Consider the following 21279-nt stretch of genomic DNA (forward strand, 5'->3'; position numbering starts at 1 on the left):
AAAAAGGAAAAGACAAGAAAATTCAGCCAGAGCTCGACTTTCCTCTTCCCTTCCTGCCTTTTCTTTGGCAACTGCGTCAGTCAAAACTCTTGGTTGTAAATGACAGAAAGGCAACTCAGAGTAACTCAAGGAAACCAACCAACCAACCCAGGAGGGAATGAAGGCCCTGAAGGTCTCGGAGTGGCCGGGGGATGAAGGAGGCTGCAGAGGCTGAGAACAGTCTTGATGCTCTGTCTGTCCGTCACCCATGTCGACTTGTCCCTTTACATTCCTGTTTTTCCCAAGGAGGATAGTCTTTCTGTACAAGGGAGGAATGTAGCCATTAGCAGTCACGTGAGTCAATTTCCCAGCTATTTGATCAGACAGGCAAAGGGATTTACTCATGAGAAGAATCCTAGAGAAGAACTGTGACTGACCCACATTGAGCCCTGTGCTCATATTTGACCAGAGAGACAGTGCTAAGGCTTGAATAGGAGGGGTCCCCCGAAGCTCCTGTGTTACTGCGGGGTACTCAAAGTGAAATGGCTGGATTGTGGGAGCTGTCACCCAGTCAGTCCCTCCTAGTGTGAATGGACTAACTGGGTGGTAACTGTGGGCAGGCAGGTTGTGCTCTAGTTTGAATAAGTGTTCCCCAAAAGTCCATGCGTTTAAGGCTTGGTCCTCGGGTGGTGCACCTGGGAGGCTCTGGAACTTTGGGTGACGATCTTATAAGAAATCCTCCTGAAACTGGAGTTCTGAGATGAAATCCCATTCACCGCTTCTGCCGGCAGGTGGGGTCTGCACAGGCTGCAAGTCTGCGGCTGAGAAGGTAGCAGCCCTGATGGTGGGGAGTGCCGCCCAGTGCTGCAGCGGAGCCCAGCCGCTCTTCTCAACTTCTGCTTCTCTGGAGCTCTTGTCTCTTGAATTTGAAGAATGCAATCCACCGAGCAGGATGAGTGGGTTTAACAGTAGGATTTATCGAAGACCAGGAACAGCACTATTGCAGCAAAGAGGAGACCCGTAACGGGTTTTCTAGGGTTTGTACAGCACTTGCTTCATCACTATTGGTCCAAATTAATGCCAGTTAGTGCTCGGACACATACCAATGCTATGGGCCAGTGCTGAAGTCCCTGCTTCCATTCAAGTCTGCAGGTCAGAAGCAGGCGGCTCAAGTGCTGAGTGGGCTGCGGTGCTACACGGAGGTGCTTCTGCAGCTGGCCTCCCCTCGTGCCAGCTGCACTGCTGTGGGTGGCAGTGGCACACCTTGGTAGCTCGCTGGACCTCAGGCCTGCCGTGCCTATGTGGTGGGCACCACGTGGCCCAAAGCTCCAACACATTTGGCCCGCCGCTCTGCGGCACTACGGCTTCTCAGCAGAGAGCAGTAAGCTGGCTGTGCGCTTGGCAGCCAGCGAGCCCTGTCACTTAGCTAACTGTGTCCTTGAAGGGAGCTGTAGGACCCTGGAGCTTCCAGTAGCTCTTTGCTTCCAGGTTCATGAAGTGGCTTTGCCGGGTCACAGGCTCCTGCAGTGACATGTGCCTTGCCACACGTCCAAAACCATCAGGCCAGTTGCTCGGGGACTGGAATTTCCAAACTGTGAGCCTGAATAAACCACCTCTTTTTAATCTTCCCAGATATTGTTGGGATAATGATGGAAAACTGACTAACACAGTGGAACAGAAACATTTCTCCACAGGAAAGAAGTGTTACTAAAACTTAAGTTCAGAGAAGAAACTTGATTCTCTCCTTCTGCCTGCAGGTGAGGCTGCATAAGGCATGGAGCTCCGCAACCAGAAGCACCGGGCTCTTAATGGTGGGCTGTGTCTCTGCGGTGGCGGCTGGTCCCTGAGGCTAGCACCTTTTAATCTTGTGAATTTGAAGAACAGATTCCACAGACCAAGTGGTGGGAATATCAGTAGAATTTGTTAAAGAACAGGAATGGAACTATTGCCCCACAAGAGAGAAGCCCCCAGGAGGTTTTCTCCACCCAGGTGTGGTGGTTTAGGAATTTATACAGCACTGGTATTGCTCCAAACTCGTGCTTATCACAAGCTACTAACATGCTAACGCTGTTGGTTAATTTTGCGTCCCCACTCACCTTCAGGTCTGCCCCACCTCCATTGTCTGGTGGCGGGTCAGGAAGCTTGTGGGGTGGGGCCCAGCAGAGCAGGCTTCTGCAGCAGGGGTCAGAACCGCGCCCAGGCCTGGCCAGGGCTGCCCTCCTCGGCTGGCCTCGGCAGTGGGCCTGGACCTGGGCTGCCTGCCTGCACGGTGGGCTTTGGCTGTGCTTGCCCAACCCACCTGGGCCACCACTCACCACTCCACTGCCACTTCTCGACAGACCAGTAGGCTGGCGTGTGCCGCTGGGGAGCTCTGCCACTATCAACAGAAGAAAAGGTAGGTAGGGTAGAAAAGCACAGGCTGCATCCAGAGTGACTTTCCTGTAGTCACAGATTCCTGAAGGACCAGCCCTTCTGGCTGCCTTCTGTTGCCAAACACCTCAGACAACCTGTGCCCAGGCGGGGTTTCAAGGAGACTTTCCTCTGCAGTTCAGGGATGAACTGCAAAGAAGACTGCACACCCTTGCTCTCTTCCTGGCTACCTGGCTCGTTCTGAATTCAGAAGCTCATCTCTACGTCACTGTCTTGGTTAGGACCTTTAGTCTCTTTCCAGAGATTCTGATGCCCTCTTTTTCTCTCTCCTACCTCCAGTATTGTCTCTTAATTATTCAGCTGCTACTTTGTTGCCAGAGGTTCTAGGTGATTTTAAGAAAAATACTTGATGCTGGGCAGGAAGAGGGGATGTTTTGCTTCTCTATTGCTATGAACGAAATGTGTCTGTCTCCCCTGAACTCATGTTGGGATCCTAATCCCCAATGTCATGAGTATGGTTCTTGGGGAGAGAGAGACCAGTGGGAGGTGAAACCAGAAGGTAACCAGGATCACCTCAGTAGGTAGATCTTCTAGGTAACTAAGGCTTACCTTCTGGGAGGTAATGGAGCCATGAGGGTGGAGACAGGAGAGGGCGGGTCACTTGAGCATCCCTGCCATGTGTGCGTCCATCTGGAAGAGGTCCCTCACCAGGAATTGACTGTTCAGACACCTTGATCTTGTGCTTCCCAGGTTCCAGGATTCAGAGAAATGAATGTATGTTGCTTAAGCCACTGAGTCCATGGCATTTTTGTCATAGCAGCTCAGAATGGCCAAGACGCCCCTGCACCTTTTAATCTTTTCTGTACAAACAGGAGAGTCAGTGAGCTGCGAGGTTTGCTGCGCCACATCCCCGTGTGCGGGCGAGGCTCACACACCCATATGCTCTTTCATGGCCTGCGCCCCCTACTGTTTCCTGTTCTCGGTATGGCCAGCACCTCGTGCTTCCTTGGTGTGGAGGGCAGAGTCCTGTTTGCCTCTCACCTTCAGACCAGTGCCACATTCTCTGACATGGTGGCTGGAAGCCCTGCGCTGGGGACTTACTTGTCCCTTGGTGCACTTCCCTTTAATTTCTCTATATGTATGCAGTATGACTCAGGGGAGAATAGGACTGTGCCTACTAGAAAACACACACACGTACACATGATATACACTGATATGTGTGTGTGTTTACATTCATTTATGTGAATTTTCAAATAGATGATGGGAATTTTAAATTTTAAAAAATCGACGATTGCTTCCAAGCAACCACACCTCAGCCTCCCCGTCACGCGATCTATGATCACCCATGGCAGCACACTTCCTTTCCATCCCAGCACTTGACCCAGGAATTCAAACCAAATAATGGACAGGTTTTAACAAATCCAGAGTGGCAAATTCTGGTGGAAAGAGTGCATTTGCTAAGAGAGATCCCCCAAGAGAAGTGAACTCCACACCAAGGTGTCTCCCTGTGGGAGCGTGGAGAGGGCTTGTTCCCATGGTGACTCTTCTGATTTCATTTACACAAAGGTGGATTCTCCTAATGAGCCCACTGAAGCCGTTCCCTGCGGGACATGGTGGTTTCGAAGGCTACCTCTACTCAGACATGCCCGGCTCTTGTCACACTTGTGGTGCTTCAGAGGAGAGTCTTCAGAACTGGGAAGTGGCTCTTCATCATTGCAAATGTGTCTTATCATTTCAAGAAACTTACATTTTCTCCTCTTGCTAGAAAGAGGAGACTGACCAGCACTGCGAGAATGGCGGCTCACAGTGCTAACTGGCACAGTGGATGGAGCCTTTGTTAGCTAGCGCACTAGGAAGGGGAAGAGGGGCTCTGGGGAGCTGTGGGACAAGATGCTGTGAGCCATGAGTGCTACGGGAAGAGGGCAGACTTCCGGAATCTGTCCTCCTTTTCTTCCTTGGCAAATGCTTTTATCTGGACCATAGCCAGACACTAAATTTCCCAGCCTCCTTTGGGGTGGGGTGCAGCCACGTGCTAGTCACTGCCAAAGGAATGTGGCGAGAGGGGTGTGCCGAACCCACCTCACCTGGTGAAGGGAGTTGCTTGTCTTTAGCTTCGCCTGCCTCCCTCCCCCGAGTGACCAGCCATCCAGTGCAGACAGGGCACCAGCAGAAGAGGCGGTGGGGCAACATGTCAGGAGGAGCCTGGTGCCCGGGCGCCCTTCAGGAGCTGTCTGCTCAGGGTAGACTGCTCTGTGAGGGAGGGGTGGACTCCGCCTACAAGGGACTGCATTTTGAGGTCTTGGTTACAGTGACGCAGTCTTTACCGTTGGAAAGCCAACGAGGCACGTGCGCTTCTTGAAGCTGGAAACCCTGGAACGTTTCGAGCAGGGGAGTGCCTTGACCTGCCTCTCCAGGTCATCCTGACTTTCCTGGAGAGCAGTGCACAGGGAGGCGAGGGGCAAGGGGGCATAGTCAGGAGCTTTGCGGATTTTATGTGAGACAGTGGCATCAACTCCACGGAGAGGGAAGGTGATGCAGACCAGGCTGTGAATAAATACATTCTGAAGTAGAGCAAGTAGGCTTGTGACTTATTAAATTTGGGAGGGAGTGGAGGAAAAGCAAATATGATTTTTAGGTGTCTGACCTGAATAACTAATGAAACTGGTGGGATTTTCTGGGGTGGAGAAGATTGACGTGGGATGAGGTTCTTTGAATATAAAATCCCCCATAAACTGGTAAAAACAATAAGGAAATTTATTAGCCTACAAAATGTGGAACAGTCTGCAATGATCAGCTGTTCCAACAGCTTAAGCGTATCATCAATACCTTCTTTGCAGCTTCCTCTTGCCATCAAGTTTAAGCTTCCTCCCGAAGCTGGTTTCCTGGTGGTTGGGCTAGGGTGACATGTTTCTTTGCTCACACCTGAGGCAGGAGGGAAAAGACATTCCTCTGAGCATGTGCCCCCAGCCCTGCCAGTCTGGTGTCCTTGTTAGCCTGCCATGCTCTGCTGGCTCAGGTGAGGAGGGACTAGGCTTGAGGTCACTGTCTGCTAGGTCTCAGGGGACATGGAGAAGGCACGCCACATCCCTGGGCAGAGTCGGGTCCTCCTGGGAAGGAAGGGGGCTGATTAGAGTTTGCATTTATGTGCCTCAGCCTCTTGTTTCTTCTTTTAATCTGGGAAAATCTATATGCTCAGCCTTTGCCTACAGAGGAGGACCAGGATCTCACAGAAAGAGAGGCTTAGCGTCTGTCAGAAGAAAGAAACTAAGAACCTCAAACCAATGTCTTTCTGGCACAAGGAGGAAGGTTGCTCCCAGTGTCCCAGGGACTCCCAGCAGAAGTGCTCTAGGGATGGGTGTGCTCATGTCACTGACTGTCCTTAGTGACAGGGATGGGCTGTCTGTGGCTGATGAGGCCCAGCAGCCGTGTAGGGCAACCAGGGCAGAGGCGGCAAAACAAAGTCCTTGCTGGTCCTGTTTTCTGTGCTGTAGAACTCTGGTCTTTTGGTTCGCTAGAGAAGGATCTCAAAGGATACTAAAAGTGTCTCCCTTTTATCGTCAGGTCTAGGACATTTTGAGAAACCAGGGTTTGAAATAAAAAACAAATTGGGACAGTACCATCGAGAGCAAACAGAGCCTCAGCCCAGGATGAGGGAGGTGAGTGGCCAGAACCAGCAGGAAGGGTGTGGTGCTGTGGAAAGCTTCACCTGCTCTCCAGGGAGGTGGGCTCTCTGGGTGGGGAGTTTTCTTGCTTCTCATTCCATGAGCGAGAAACTTTTTCAAAAGTGGCTTATGGCTGGAGCCGTGGGGAAGATCTCTTAGTCTCTAACCTCTGTGATAACCCTGGAGCAGCCCAATGATCAAGGTTGAAGTGCGTCAGGCTCTTTTCCCTAGGAGGAAGGAAGCAGGGTCATTTCCAATCACAGGTGCTTCTGCCAAGAACCTGGGCTGCTTAGGGCACACGGAGCCTGATCAGTCTGCATCAGGTAGGTGGAGTCCCAACGCCCTGACCTGCCGAGGCTGGGAGGCGGCCGGAGACCTGGCAGAGCTGTGGAGCTCTCGCTGCTGTTCTGCTTGAGTGCACTTGGCATCTGCTCATCTCGTGTTCCCTCAGGAAGAGTTTAGGGTATTGAGTTCCAGGTATCAGTGTTGAGGGTTCAGCACCGTCTCTCAGGCCATCGCAAGAATCTGCTGTGGTGGCCCCTGTACCTATCCCTGTATGTTGCTTTCCATCACTGTGACCAAAATACCTGGCAAGAACAGCTTAGAGGAAGAAAAGCCTATTTTGGCTCATGGTTTCAGAGGTTCAGTCTGTGGTCAGCATACTCCAATTGCTCTGGGTCCAAGGGGAGGTGAAGCATTAACACGGCTCTCCAGCCACCAAGCCTTGCCATGCAGCCAGCCCGCTGGTCCCTGCTGAGAAGCAGCAAAGGGTGGCTCAGCTGAAGCACAGGCAGCAGGCACCAGCTGCCACGGTGACAGTGACAGTGACGGAGGCCTGAGGCATCACCAGGCACCCTGTGGCAGCCCAGCCTGCTCACAGTGGGGATGCTCACTGCAGGAGGAGCGCACTCTGTGCCCCAGGCACCTCACCGAACATGCACAATTCAATGACTTCAACCCCCTGCTTCCCAAAGGTGGGGGGCGGGGGAGTAAGGCAAACCCAAATGGGACTCGGGGCTGACCGGTGCTGTTATTACTTTTCCAAACCCTGATTAGCATGATTTTGGACCGACAGCATAAGCACTTTTCAAAAGCTAATTAGCATGGGTTTGGACCAGTAGCAGTGACCAAGTGCTGTCTAAACCTCTAGATCAGCGCACTCCGAAAACCTTTGTCAGGTCCCCCTACACTGCAAGCGCCCTGTCTGGTTCCTATGCTGCCATCAAGCCTACTCTTACCCTCACTCATGAAGAGCTCATTGTTTGGATTCAGGAGATAAGAACCCAGAGAGGAGAGCAAACCCGGTGAGCTGCTGGGTTCCTGGCAGCCCGAGGGCGTGGTCCACCACTAAGGGCCGCCCACTTCCCGGCTGCAGAGGCTGCAACTTGTGCAGACACCCTGCCCACAGAAGCAGTGCATGGAGTTTGATCTCAAAACCTGGGTTTTAGCATCATGGTGGAAGGAGTGGCAGAGGAAAGCTGCTCAACTCGCAGGGCAGCCAGAAAGCAGAGACACTCCGGGGACAAAGTGCAAACCCCAAAGGCACACCCCCAGCAGCCCCCTCCCCCAGTCACACCCCACCTGCAATTACCACCCAGTTAGCCCAGTCAAAGCATTAATCCATTCAGTGGGTTAACCATTCCGCGAGTTCATTGATAGGGTCACAGCTGATAATCTCATCATTTGCCCTCTGGCTATTCCTGCATAGTCTCACACATGAGCTTCCAGGGGTCACCTCGTACCCTGACCATGACACTCATGGTTCCCTCTGAAGAAAGTCTACCTTATCCTCTTAAAACGATAAAATTCAAATAAAAATCAGAGCTAACAGTTACAAGAGGACAATGGAGAATAGAAAAAAAGTAACTTTCATAAATAATCTTAGAAATAAACGAAGTTTTACCATAATAACTTGGAAGTAGCCACACCAGACCTAAACAGGAGGGCTGCCCCTTCACCTACTCCTGCTGCCCCTGAGAGGCCTCCCCAGCTGGTCAGTCAGTGGAGTCCTAGGAATCACTCTCACTACCCGCCGCAGGAGTGTCAGGTGTCCCATCTCCAGTCATACTTCCTGTGTTCAAGTGCCACTTTACAGCTCTGAATGTAGACAGGTTACGGACCCTTTCTGAGCTTCGGTTTCCCCATCTTTGAATGAGGATAAGAACCTGCTGTTTCGTCTGGTAGCCAGGCCCTGACACCACATTAGTGGGAATTACTGTTAGATGACCAATTCCTGAGTCCTGTGGACCTTTTCCACTTTCTCAGCACCTGCTGTTTGTTCTCTGTGGTCATCTTAAAAGTGTGTACAGTGAAGTCAAAGGCCCGTTGGTGGAGGATAGACCGCTTTTTCTCAGAGTGAAAATCAAAGGGAAGCAGACTCACCAGCAGGAAACGGGGAAGGTGCAGGCACATTTGCTCAGGCTCTTGGAGGAAGTGATGGGTGAGGCAGCTCTGGGCAAGGGTCCAAAAAGACAGCAAACAGCAGGCAGGCCGACGTGCGTGCAGCTCTGGAGCGTACTATGCGGAATAATCCGCAGTGCTTGTTAAATTGCGCATTCTGACTCAGTAGGTCTGGTGAGCCTGAGATTCTGCGTCTAACAGCCTCTCAGTGACGGGGATCCTACCAGGTTTCAATGGTCCAAAGCGGGAAGGGAACAGTCGTGTCTGCACTGTCTTTGACTCAGGCAGCAGCCTGTGGAACGCTCACGGATGCTTGCCCTGTACGCTCCGGGACTTGTCCCGGATAATTTTTCATGGCCTAGAAACTTGTTCATATTCATGAGTGCCCAGAGCAAGAGAAAGGGATTTATGTACAGACGAAACCGTTTTCCTCACTTCGCTGGTAAGGGGGCTCTGCACAGGTTGCAGGTCTCAGTGGCTGAGAAATGTCACAGCTCTTAATGGTAGATCGTGACTTTCAGGGTTGCCAGGGACACCAACCAGCTCACCATCAATTTTTTTCTTTCTGGGTTCTTGCCTCCCAAATTGGAGAAACGAAATCCACAGACCAGAATAGGTAAAAGTAAACAGAATTTATAGAAGAGAAACTGAAAAAAACTTGAAAGGCAAGAAAAAAATCTGGCATCAGATTTCCTCCGCTGGAGTGAGTTACACTTGAGTCACTGTGATTGGTCCACACTTATGCCAGTTAGGGCTTAGAAAAGTACTCATGCTATTGGGCAACTCCCCTGACCAACTTCCTAACTTCCATTCAGGTCTGCCCACTGCCATTGTCTTGGTCAGTCAGGAACCAGAGGTTGAGGTCTTTGGATGTTCTGTGCTCAGAGTTCCAGGATGCAGCGCTGCATGTGCAGCAGGCATCCATAGGGTCCCAGGCCTGGCCACCAAAGGATGACAGGTGGGCACCTTGACTCGCAGTGCCTCAGGACCACCATGCTTGCATGATGGGCCGTGGGCTGTGCTTGCCACCTGCACCCACCTAGCTGCCACTCTGCTGCTCTGCTGCCGCTTCTCGGCAGGGACTTCTCGGCAGGGACCAGTGGGCTGGCTGCGTGGCTTTGCAGCTGGTGAGCTGCGTCCACAAGGAAGAATTGTAAGGGGACTGCAGAGGGAAGAGGAGCACATAAACATAAGAAGAGAAGGCCTGAAACATGCTCTGAAAAAGCAGAGCTTTTTATCAGTGTCCACTGATAAGCTATAAACATAAAGAAATATCCGATTTTCTGAAGTCTAACTTCTATGTGCAAATTCTTAAGAAAACAGTAACAGGGTCCATACCTCATCTTGAATCTACTAGTCCCAGTGCATGAGATGGATTTCAGGTTAGATTACCTCCTTGATTACAAGTTTGCACATAATTCTGTGATCAAAATAATCTGATTAGCATATAATATGTTTCCATTCCCTCAGACTGTGCTATGGTTTGAATATGAGGTGTCCCCCAAAAGTTCCTGTTAATGAAAGAATGTACAGAGGTGAAATGATTAGATTATGAGAACTATAACATAATCAATCCCTTCTAGTTTGAATAGACGGGATGATAACTTGGGTGGCTGTAGCTTCCTGTTCATCACAGGTCACAAGAGGAAGCTGTCAATACAATGTGCAGATTCCTCCCAACTTACAACAGACTTGTGTCCAAATAAACATCGTAAATTGAAAATAAGTAAACACTGCATTTATTACACCTGACCCACTGAACCTCCTGCTTAGCAACACAGCTCACTGAAAGTATTGACCACTGGATTGCTGGGGCTCCCAGTCTCAGCCCCTCACCTCAGGGTCCGACCACTGGAAAAAGCAAAATTCAAAATCTGGGGTAAGAGTTCTACTGAACATGCCTCACTTCTGCACAATCATGAAGCTGAAAATCATAAGCTGAGCTGCTGTAAGTCAGAGCCACCTGTACTGTGTTATAGCTATAGTGCTGGGAAGTTAGGTGGAGTCACCAAGAACAAACCTCACGTGAGTACTTGCCACAAGATTAAGTCACTTAAAAAGTGCATCACAACACACTGGAAGACAGCTCGGCATCTTCTCCAAGACTGAGCATGCTCTCACGGGCCCATCAATCCAGCAGCCATGCTGCTTGGTATTGACCCACACCTGCTGAAAACATCCACATGGAATGGGCACGTGGGTGTTCCCAGCAGCTTTCTTCATAACTGCCCAACTTGGAAGTGGCCGGGATGGCCGTTGGCAGGTGCATGGACCAACACACTGTGCCATGTTTAGACAATGGAATGCTACTCAGCGCTAAAGCCGATAGTCCTGCAGCCATGAGGAAGCAGGAGGAAGTGTGAACGCTGTGGGGAAGGCAGTCAGTCTGAAACCTCCTGCAGCACGAGTCCAGCTGCTGAGGGACATTCTGCAAGAAGCGACGCTACAGAGAGTAAATTATCAGTGATTTCCAGGGGTCAGTGGGACAGAGGGACGGATAGGCAGAGCACAGGGTTTCAGAGGAGTTAGTCTTCTGTAAGACACTGGCCTAGGGACACATGCATTGCACATTTGTCCAGACCCAAAGGATGTAGGGACACCAAGGGTGAACCCTGGGTTGACTGTGGGCCTTGACATGCGTCCCTACAGCTTCAGCGTACGAGTGTTACAATGGCGGGGGAGGGGGAGGTCTACGTCAGGGGCGTGGGGACAGGTGGGAGCTCTCCGAACTTTCTGCTCTGTGTTGCTGTGAACCTGAAACTGCTCCAAAAATAGTCTACTGAAAATAGGACGAGACATCTCAGGGCGGGTAAACCGTGTCCATGAGGGTCTGCAGTCCCTGGGGAAAGCGGCCTTCCATGCTGGGAACCTAGGGAGGTATCCGCTGCCCCGCCATCCCACCCGCATCCATCTCCTCTGCTGCTCTGCAGCCCTCGAGGGCCAAGGTGGTATGTGGGGATGTTGGCCAGCTGCCCCGAGACCTGCGTGGCCTCTCCAGCTCTGCTGTCACCATGAGGGATGTGGAGCAGGACGGCCACTGTGCCCAGGTGTGTCAGCTCTGCGGGAGATGCCACCTTTAAAGGACAGCTTCTCTTCTGAAAGTGGCATGAGACCAGAGGAAGGGGGAACACCAGGACAGGGCTCTTGGCCGGTAGAGATCTTCCTAGAGGAAGAAAATGGCAGATGCTCACTGTAAAGGGCACTGGCCAGTGGGAGTGAGTGTTAGGGCTGTGGACAGGACACAGAGAGCATCTGCTGAAGGAATTGATTCCCTTAACCAAAAGATAAGGCTAAAACTGCAGATCCCCTTAGGACAGCAGACTGGGTTGGACGGGTTCGTACGACCCTGAGCCTTCCTTCCTTCCCTGTCCTTGCTGGGGCTGAAGGGTGGAGAGTGATCCCACCCTGTTTGCTTGTATTCTCCGTGTGACTGTGTTTTTCAGTGCAAGCTCAAAAGGTGTCATAAGAGTTACTTTAGATTAGGTAGAGGGGAGTGAAGGAAGGGGAGGGGATGAGGGATAGGAAGGATGGTAGAATGAAACAGAAATTAATTCCTCATGTACAGGTATGACTGCATGACCAATGTGAATCCACAGCATGTACAATCAAAAAAAGGAGAAATTATTCTCCATTTATGTATGATATATCAAAGTGCATACATGCATTCTACTGTCATGTATAACTAATTAGAACAAATTTTTAAAATTAAAAAAAAATATGTCCTAAGAGCAAGCTTTAAGTCACCTGCTTGAGTTGGGTTGATCTCCAGTGATTCTGTCCTGTTTTTATTTAGAGTGCCACTGGGGAAATCGACCCACAGAAATACACAGACACACAGATAAATTATGCAAAATGTGGCCATTGTAGAATTGAAGGCAAAGGCAAACTTTTGGGGAAAAAAAAAAACACAACAGAAGAAAGGGTAAATAAGTTGTGGCCTATTTTTACTATGGAATTTCATCTAGTGTGCCTTTACATGGAAAGATGTGAATGATATGGAAACTAAGAAAAGCAAATTGCAGAACTATGTATATATAGTCATGCATATTCAAAGACACATATTTGCATCTTTCCTGTATATGTAGAGAAAAAACTGTAAAAAGCATCTCTGGCCGTTGTGGTGGGGGAAGAGAAGTGAAGAAACCCTGCTGATGGTCTTTAAATGTCATATGTGGAAAAAAAGCAATCATGAAAAATTTAATGAGTAAAAGATACAAAATGAAAACAAAAGTTCCTTTCCTTTTCTTCACACCAGCTCCCAAACCACTGGTAACTGTTTTCTGTCGTTCATTTCCAAGCTGGTTCCGCGCACACACACACCTCATCGATGCATCCGGTTATATCCTTACTCGTTACATTGCAGTTTCTTCTTTTGGTTCTTGAAGATCAGAGCTACCGTCTCTTCTCACCCAGGCATTCTCAGCCCATCACAGGCATTTACTCCTACTTATTAACCAGCCCCCACTCATGAATTCTAGGTATTTCCAGTGTTTTGCTTTTGTCAAACAATGTAGCGACAAACATGATTGTATGTGGATTTTGCTAAACATGTGCAGCTCTGCCTCTTGGGTGAACTTCTGGGAGAGGGAGTACCAGTGGAAGGAGATTTGCATCTTTAATTTTGACAAACACTGTCGAATTTTCCAGATAGAATGTGCAGCACACAGTTCCACCCAGGGCTCCCCTCAGGCCTGCAGCACCAGGGGGTCCTTGTGCCTCTCTTTACCAATCAGAGTCAGAAAAAACTCATCTTTATATTCATTACTGTTTTGATCCTGCATTTATTTGATTATGAGTCAGGCTGTGCACCTTATGCAACCAGTTGTGTTCATTTTTCAAAAACTTAGGTAATTTGGCCATTTTTCCATACTGACTTGCAAAACTTGTTGATAATTGAAGAAGTTAAACTTTTTATCGTTTGTTTTGCAAATACATTTTCCCATTTGTCATTGATCTTTTTACTTTGTTAATGGAATTTTCCCCCCATATAGTTTTTTGAAATGTTTATGTGGACAAATAGATTAATTTCATTTCTCTATGATTTCTGGATTTTCATCTTATTTAAAACAATCTTTCTCATCATATAAGTTCCTCTAGAGATTTATTTTATGCTTAAATTGTCGATCCACAGCATTGATTTTAGTGGAGAGAGGAATGGTTTATTTTTAACTTTGCAGGCATTTTTATTGTTTGAGTTTTCTAAAATGAGCCTGTGCTTCTGTAATTTAAAAATCCCAGTAAATAAAAAAAGATGACAAGGCGTAATAACCCACAGGACCAAGCCTGGAGACAGAAAGAACAGGTAAGGTCTGTTTTAATAGTCTCAAGCAGGTTGTTTCTTCAATACACTGACCACCTATTATTTTTCAGGCCGGTGCTGATCCTGAAGATATAATAAGAGACCGGATTGAAAACTGACAATGGTAACAGGAAGGAGGGGAAGGATTGATGGAAGTGTTCTCGCCCTAGACGATTGCCATGGCAACGGGAGCCGAGTCATTGCTATGGAGACACAGTGCTTGAAATTATGACTAGAGGAATAGTGTGACACAGTTGGTGAGGGTTCTGGAAAAGGTAAACAGGAATCCTATAGATGTTTCAAAATTACACTGTTGCTGGCCAAACCCGGGTTATCGCCTGGCTTCCTCCAGCGTTCTCTCATGAGGAGGCTAGAGACTAAATAATTCAGACGACAAGCACCAGCTTCACGTGGCCATTGCTACTCATGACCATACCAGCTAGGAGGAGGGTTCTACTCGCGAGGTTGCCACCCAGTACGACACACATTACTACCACGCCGTCGTGTCCCAGAGTTCTGACCCCCGTGCTGCTTGCTTGTCGGAGACTTTTCTTCCTGCAGCAACCGTGGAGGCTTCTGTCTGTCCAACAGTTAAGGCCGCAGGAAAACTGACCTGTTTGAGTGGGGGCTTGGGAACTTCGATCAGGGCTTAAGCTGCGCCACTGAGCAGTTGGGTGATTCTTTCAGGTGGCAGACTTCACTTGTTCTGAGCACAGGGAGGTTGCCTAGATCACTGTCTGAAGGGTAATGCCTCTTTGCCCTCCTGCCCGCTTCACCTGGAGCTTCCGGCTCCCTTCAGGGGTGTGGCACTGCAGGCAGTCGCAGGGCAGGGGGTTCACTTCTGCTTCTGCTGCCCCCGGCTCTGCTGTGGTGCCTGCTCATGCCACTGCTGCCCCTTGCTGTCGTGTCCAGCCACCACCTCAGCCTGAACAAGGCTCCCACTCTCCTTCTAAGGCTCCACCCTTAGACTCATCCCTGCCTCCCCAGTCACAGCTCAGACCAGGTTGTCAGTCTGGGTGCAGATTTCACTGAAGCTTGGGAATAAGCAAAGGGAAACCTGTCTGTTATCAGATGAGGCTGCCTTTGGGACCAAGACCCAGGCTCAACTTCCTCCAAATGACCGAGGCCAGTTTACCTCCAACCTGGACTGCCTTCTGCAAATATGCTTTCCTTCTTGTAAAACTACCCTGTAATTTGGGGGGGGGGGGGGCAGGGAGGGGGTAACTTGTAACTGAACCACGACCCCAGCCCTTTTATTTGATTTTGAGATAGGGTCTTACCAAGTTTCTTAGAGCCTTGCTAAATTGCTGAGGCTGACCTCGAACTTGTAATCCTCCTGCTTCAAGCCTCCCAAGCTGCTGGGATTACAGGTGTGCACCACCACGCCTGGCTCAATTTCCAATCTGAATCATTGCAAATGTCTTGGAACTTGCTTCCTTGAATTCAGTCTAGTCAATATTCAGGTTCTCCAGGAATGTTCGGGGTCTCCGGCCCACAGGGATTTTCCACCCTGTCTGGTTCTATAGGTGCCCTGCCCAGTGAGTCACCTATTAGGGTCAGAGGTGGGGGGGGGGGGCGCGGAAACTAGGAAGAGTCACCTGGGAGATTTGAAAGCTGCGTGATTCTATTCCCAGACGCTCCGATTTCATTACTCCGAGGTACGTCCTGGGCAAGGAGTTTTCAAAAATGTTCAAAGTGATTCTAATCCCAAAGCTGAGGACCACTGCTTATATCAAAGCTATATAGTAGGGCAACTTAAATAGAAGTGATTTTCTGTTAGAGCAAGCCCAGCCCAGTAATCTCCCTTGGCCATGTCAAAAATGGAGGGTAGGCACCATGCATTTTGTGGTCTCCCTTGTACTCTCCAAGGCAACCAGAAGGAACTGAGCTGTCGTCCTAGCCTGGCTTGTTCCTAGGTATTCACTAAATGATATAGAAATGGTTGGAATAGACTAGGCATTGGAGTAACTCATTTTGACATATTAAGTGCTGGCAAATGTTTATTAGCATCAGTTATCCGGTCAGAAACTTGCTGTGCCAGGCTCAGGACACATGCAGACAGTGCCTCCTTCCATTGGCAATAGCAGAAAAACCCGAGGCTCCTATTATTGGCATTCTACCAAGAATCCAAACCAAACAACAGTAACAATTAAAACCCTGTCATTCAGACACTTGCCAGCAACACATTAGATACTGTGGAATTCAAGGCTACCCACTAGCCCATCATAGCTGGAAAAGATACTGTCCGCTTTGGGCAGGAATCCCACAGTTTAAAATGATGGCCACAGAAATAGCCAAACTTCAGGAACCTGGTTTACACAAGCTGTACCCTCTTCATACACCAGTGTAAGCAGAGGTTTCCTGCAGATGGTGGTCATGCAGAAGTAACCTGGGTGGGGACTGCTTCATCTTCCTGAACTTCTGAAAGGAACCTACTGTTCAGATACCACTTTCCAGGTTTGAACTCTATAACCCACCTGCTCACCGGGGAAAGGCAACACACAGGTATCAGATATTGGTGCTTTAAAAAGTGCAATCTGTAGAGGGGTCTCTCAAAATGTGGCTAAGGGCATGCCTGAGCTCCAGCCCCATTGCACACAGGACCTGGGTTGCAGGCAGGTAGATGGCTTCAGCCTTCCTGGCTGAACATCACAGAGTTTTCATGATTCTCAACTTGTCTTGGATGGAAGAAGTAGGTAGGGGCACCTACAACAGGCTGAGCAGCAGAACACAGTAGCTAGAGGGTGAACTCTGCAGCAGGATTGCCAGGCCTCAGATCCAGCTCTACCACTTACTAGCTGTGTACCAGAGGGCTAGTTTCTTCACCCTTTGTGTTTTAGTCATCTTTCTGTAAAGTGGGAATACTACTACTACTACCTATCATAGGGTCATGGTGAGGATTAAATAAAGAATTGAAAAGTACATAGAGTTGGCCCTATGTCCCTGTGGGTTCCCCCACTGCGGATTCAGCCAACCACAAACTGAAAATATTTAAAAAGTCTTGTGCCTGCACTGAACGTATGGATTTATCTTTATCCTGTAAACAATGCAGTAGAACAGCGATTTACATGATATTTACATTCTATTGGGTATTATGAGTAATCCAGAGATGATTTAAAGCATGTGGAAGGAAGTGAGGAGGTTACATGCAAACACTGCATTTTACACAGGAGACTTAAACATTTCCAATTCTGTCAGCTGTGAGCCCATCCCTCCTGGATACCAAAGGACAACTGTGCTAGTACGATGTGGCAGCTATTAAGTGCTCAGTGGAGTCGACCTTTTATTGCTGTGGTTGTGATGTTAGAAAAGCTCATGGACTCTGGTGTCAGTCAGCCTTGGGGTCCAGCCTTGATTCTGCTGCCTGATGCACACTGGACAAGGGGACTCTGCTGAGCCTCCTTTCCTCACCTGTGGCATGAAGACAGCGGCAGGTCTGCCTCAGAGTGCCCAGGTTTGGACTACAGGAGGCAACGCAGACTCTTAGCAGGCAGGTGCGCCATATCTGTTAGCTGCCTTTATTCCCAGGCCCGACGGACAGGCACAGGGCCTTTCTGCTCCATCCCGCCTTCCAGGTTCTCAGGGTCGGGCACACTGTCACGCCCCCTCTGTAGGCCCCTGCCGTCACCACCCAACTGATGATGTCCTCTTTCTTGGTCCTCAGCTCCTAGATTGTTCCCGAATGTGGCAGCTCTGCAGTTTCTTCCCGTAGGTGACCACCCTGCGGGATTTGAGCCCATCTCTGTCGTTCTTGGAGGGCCTGAAAAATCCCACCTTTGGAGGGCCGTGGAGTGCGAGTCCAGAGGTCAGCACTTCAGGGTCTCCCTGAAGGGCAGCGTTCTCTGGCTGGGCACGGAGCCACCCTCCGGCAGCCGCGCTCCCTGGAGCAAAGGCGAGGGCGCACCGCCCCCTGGCGGCCGCCGGCCGGAGCCCCGGCTTCCTCCCGAGGCGGGCGGCGCGGCGACCTTCGCTGGTGGCCCGAGGCTGCGAATCTTCGCTCTGCTTCTCAGAAAACGGCGCTCTGCGCAGTTTCCTCCACCCAAAGCCAATTCGGTGCTCCTACCGCAGTGGCTGCGCCCTGACCTCTGCGCCGGCGGCAGATCGTGGAGTCCTGCCCGCGCGCCGGACAGGGCCCCAGGCGGGACGGCAGGTCAGCGCTCCGACTTCAGAGAGCCCGGGACGGCCGGGCGGGCCAGGCCGAGGTGCCGGCCCGCGGGCGGGCTGGGCCGCTGGACTCCCTAAGCTCTCCGGGGCTTCCCGTCAAGGGCCGCCTGCTGCCTCTAGGCCTCTGGGCCGTGCAGGACCGACGCCGGCCCGGGTGGGAGGACCGCTGCCCCCGCAGGAGCCCCGGCGGCCCTGGAGACCCTCGGCCGGCGCAGTTGTGTGGGGCTAGCCCTCCTCCCAGGCCAGAGGTTGCCCACGGGGACGGCGCTGAGGGTGGGCTTGCAGACCCGGGGATCGCAAGCGCCCCTCTAAATCAGAGACAAGCAGCCGGGAGCCGGAAACCCGCACCGTGGCCTTCCTCTCAGGGGCGACCCTCCCGAGTTTCTGGAATAAACACAGCAAATTGGGCCAGAAGCAGGTCTGGGGTTGTGGCTCAGTGGCAGAGCGTTTGCCCCGCATGTGTGAGGCACTGGGTTCCATCCTCAGCACCACAGATAGATAGATAGATAGATAGATAGATAGATAGATAGATAGATAGATAGATAGATAGATAGATAAAATAAAGGTCCACTGGCAACTAAATAACATGAAAAAACGTAAATTAGGCCAGAAGCGGGGTAGGGCACGGGTGGGGTAGTTCCTTGATATGTGGGGAGATATGATAGTGTACCTTGAGTCCTCCATGAAGCAAGAAGGGGGGTGGTAGCAATCAAGAGGTCAAGGGGTCACCCACCTGCAGGAGCCCATCCTGAGCCTGGCAGAACAACCACGGGTCAAGTGAGCTCCTGGAAGACCTAGAGGGATGGAAGAGCATGCAGGAAAACCAGGTGAATTAACAAAAGTAACTCTCCAAGATACCAGGAATCCAGGGAATCGAACTGGTCTTTAGAAAAAAAAAAACAAACTGCCCTCCTAGCCACGGAGAGAGCATGCTCAGATGGCATTAAGGGAATTTTCTCAGATTTTTCAAAGAGCAGAGAAAGACGCCCCATCCCTTAAAAAGAAAAAAAAAAAAAAAAAAAAAAAAAAAAAAAAAGCTTGAGAGAATAGAAAAAAATAGAGAAAATTTCCCAACTCATTTCATGATATTGAAGCCAGACTTGGGGATAGGCAGTTAGTGTAGAAATAGGGGATTGAGGAAACGGAGGCCATGAAAGCCATGTGCCTCTGGAAGAATGGAATATAAAGGACCTGCAGAGCCCATTGATAACCAAATTCACCTGCCCTTGTCAGAGACTGCAGGCAGGAAGATGCTGATTAATGCCCCCTGGGCCCTCACCTGGCTGAATCACTTTGGGCCTCCCCCTGCCCCATCCACTTGTCACTTTTTACTTCTCACTTGCAAAACCAGGCCTAATCCCGTAGGCGGGAAGGAAGGAGAAAAGGGGGAGAGAATGGGAGAATAAAACCCATAAAAAGGACAGGACTTGCTCATCCCATGGCTTCCACCTTTGGTCCCCTTCTTCCACCCGGGAGAAGTCTGCTTTTACTTTTCTTTAATAAAGCTGCATTTCCACTTTACATTTGCCTCGGCGTGCTTCTCTGGCATTATACTTCAACACCTGAGGAAGCAGGACTGGTCACCGGTAAAGAGCGGTATCAATGTGACATATAATCTCGATATGTACAAGGATGCTAAGAATGATCAAACAAATCTTACTCATGATCATAGTAGTAAAATATGATCAAATCAAATACAGTGATGTGTTATAAATATGCATCATGGCCAAAAAGGATTTATCCTGAAAATACACGTGTGGTCTAACATCAGAAAAGAATGTCAGTGTAAGTTACCAGACCAAAAGGCAACGGAGAAAACCCATTTCATTCCCTGACTAAACCAGGGCTGAATTTTCGTCTTGTGATGGTCAGTTTATGTGTCACCTTGACTGGGATGCCTAGACAGCTGGTTCGTGTCATTTTGGGGGTGTCTGTGAGGAAGAGATCACCCTCCCCATCTTCCAACCCAGAACAGAACAACAGCTGGAGGAAGGGTGAACCCTCTCTCTTCTTGAGCTTGAACAGCTGATTGTTCCTCCTTGGACATTGGAACTTCTAGTTCTGAGGCCTCTGGACTCGGGAACTTACATCAGTTCCTCCTTCTTCCTCCCTGATTCCTCAGGCCTCTGGACATGGCCTGGGAATTGCTTAATCAGCTCTCCTGCTCCAGCAGGTGGTGGATGGTGGGACTTCTCATCCTGCATAACCACATGAGCCAATTATCATAAGCCCCTCCCAGAGGAGGGACGCTGTTACAGTGGGGTTACAACGGGATGATGTCCTGATAAGCTCATCATTATTTGAAAGTGTCATAAATGAAAAGCATCTGACCAACTGAGGAGCCTAGCAAAGCTCCACAGCACATGGTGGAGTTGGGTTGTGCCCCTTGTAATCCCCGTTGACTGGGCGCTGTGGGTTGAGATGGCCTGCTGCCCCTGCCCAGCCTCCAGGGACAGTGTTGTATTGCATATGGCTAGCCCAGTAAAGAAATTTGAAACTCACAGTATGTTTTCTACTGAATGCACATCGCTTTTTGCACCATTTTGGAGTTGAAAAATCCTAAGTGGAGTTGGCCCAAGTTTGGGATGGTCTGAGCGGGGGAGCCCAAATGCATGCACGTGCATACACACACAGTTTCCTGTTGGCTGTTTCTCTGGAGAGTCCCGAGTATTCCACACATCCAAGTAATATTTCCTGGTGAGACTTCCCGTGAACTGGGAATAAAGGGCATACTGCCAAATGCACAGCAGAGATGCTCCCTGGGGCAATGTGAGGGCTGTGACAGCCAGAGGTCAGGCAGGGAGGCAGCTGCCAGGGCTACTGCTCCAGCTGTAATGGAACGTTCAGGGTTGAGCTGTGCAGTGTGGCTGCACTAACCACATGTGGATAGTCAAATTCAAATTCCAACTTTATTAAACATTCAGTTCTTGGGTCCCACTGGCCACATTTCAAGTGCTAAAGAGCCACGTGCGGCTACTGCACTAGATCACCAGCTACTGAGCATGCCCATCGATGTAGAAAGGAAGTTCTGTCAGGCGGTGCAGGTCTGGCTGAAGAGGAAGCACCGCCACCACAGCAAAGACGCTCTCAGACGAGAAATAAGAGGCCCGCCTGGGAGAGAAGCAGCAGCTTCCCCTTACTCAGACACGGCCCACACAGGACATCTGGGAGGGTCTCGAGGAAGAGAATCCATGGCGGAGTCTGGCTCCTTACAAGATCGACAGAGTCCTCACGCGACACAAGGCGACTTCCAGGCCTGACACCGTGCCACAGGCTTCCCTACACTCTAGCACCTCACAGAAAGTTGATCTTGACGACCCTCCCAAGGTAAGCAGCAGCATCTCCACTTTGAGAATGTGGAAACTGAGTGACTGAGTAACTTGCCCAGGGTCACACAGCTGCAGC

The sequence above is a fragment of the Sciurus vulgaris genome (genome assembly GCF_902686455.1).
Source record: "Sciurus vulgaris genome assembly, chromosome: 12".
NCBI classification, from domain to species: Eukaryota; Metazoa; Chordata; class Mammalia; order Rodentia; family Sciuridae; genus Sciurus; species Sciurus vulgaris.